Below are 1501 nucleotides of genomic sequence, written 5' to 3'. Positions count from 1 at the left end.
GGAGCAGGGCTGTTTGATGGGAGCTTGGCACTTCCTAAATCCACCCGAAGACAATAGGTCACATTCAGTGGGGCCACTACCCCACATACTCCCCCAAGGCAGTCGGCAGAGGAGGGGAAGCAGGCAGATTCCTCTCTGAGCCTGCTGTCCTGCTACTTATGGGGCTGGGGGTCAAGCCACACAGCCTCTTGGACAATGGACACCATTGAAGCTACCTGAGGGGTTGGGCTCTGTGGCTCTTGCTTTGAAGGTTGGGGATCTAGAGGTGGGGGACAGTGGACCTCTGAGCACGCTGGGAAAGGGCATGAATGGTGCCTGGAGGCCCTGAGGGCCTTGAAGTACTTGGAGCCGAGGTGGAGTCTTGGTTTCCAGCTCTGTCCCCGACCTTAAATCATCGTGAAATCCATCTCTGTGCGGTGAATACAGTATGCTCAGAACCATCAGAGACACCACGAGGCTCAGAAACACCATCGTAAAGAAGCTTAAGAAGCTGGACCGACAGCAAATTTAGAAATGATGTTCTGGAAGCCAGCAACTCTCTATACCATCCCTTCCAGGAGCCAAGGTAGCAGAGCCAAGGGCAGTGCTTAGGCTCCCAGAAGCCTTTAGGGGCAGGGCTGTGGGTCCCATGGACACAGATGCAATGGGAAACCTTTGAAAGCTGTGTGGAAATCCACCAAGTGGGAGTCCCTCCCTGATTCCAGGCGGCTTTTTTTCCCCCAAGACATCTTGTGCTAGACTGTCCTAGTCCTGAGTTGTCCTTCCATCTCTCTAAGATAAAACAGAAGCTCTGAGGTTTGATAGGAGTCAATATAGGGGTATTTCAGCAAAGCAGTGTTGGAAGTGCCTCTGGGAAGGTGAAATGAAGGCACATAGTAGGGACTCAACAAATATCTGTTGAATAAACGAAAGCATGAATTGTCTGCAAGCCCAGCCCAAGGGATACTTTGTGGATGCATTGCTTGTGGGGACTAAGGAAACACCCAAGGTCACTCAAGGTGTCAAGGTGTAGCCAGGATGCAAGGGACCCAAGTATGCCTGCCACTCTGGTGGGGGGAGGGCGTGTGGGTGAACACTGTGTCTAGGAGCCCTTCCCTATGCTCCCGCATAGACGGCATGTTTCCTTTCCTGCAGTATTTCCTGCCTCAGTGCTATAATATGGAGCACAGCCAGTGGGTGTGATGGGCTGGGTAGTCAGTCTTCCAAACTGGTTTACCATATTAAAGATGTCAGTGGGCAGATCCTGACTTGTTTACTTTTGCATTCTGACCACCTACCCCACTTTCTGGGACTCGTTAAGACTTCACTGTGAGTCTGTGAAATGGGTGAGTGACAATGGGAGGGAATCTTTGAACAAATCAAAACCTAAGAACAGGGATTTGTCCGTTAACATCCAGCGCAGTCTAGTGCAGTGGGCAGTGTGGCCTGACCTGCATTTTGGCCAGGAAATTCCTAGAAAGCAGATGAGTCACCGGGCTCCTTTAATAACCAAATGACAGTG

This window comes from Arvicanthis niloticus, chromosome 10 (assembly GCF_011762505.2).
Source record: "Arvicanthis niloticus isolate mArvNil1 chromosome 10, mArvNil1.pat.X, whole genome shotgun sequence".
Lineage (NCBI taxonomy): Eukaryota > Metazoa > Chordata > Mammalia > Rodentia > Muridae > Arvicanthis > Arvicanthis niloticus.
Note: the sequence above shows the minus strand (reverse complement) of the source record.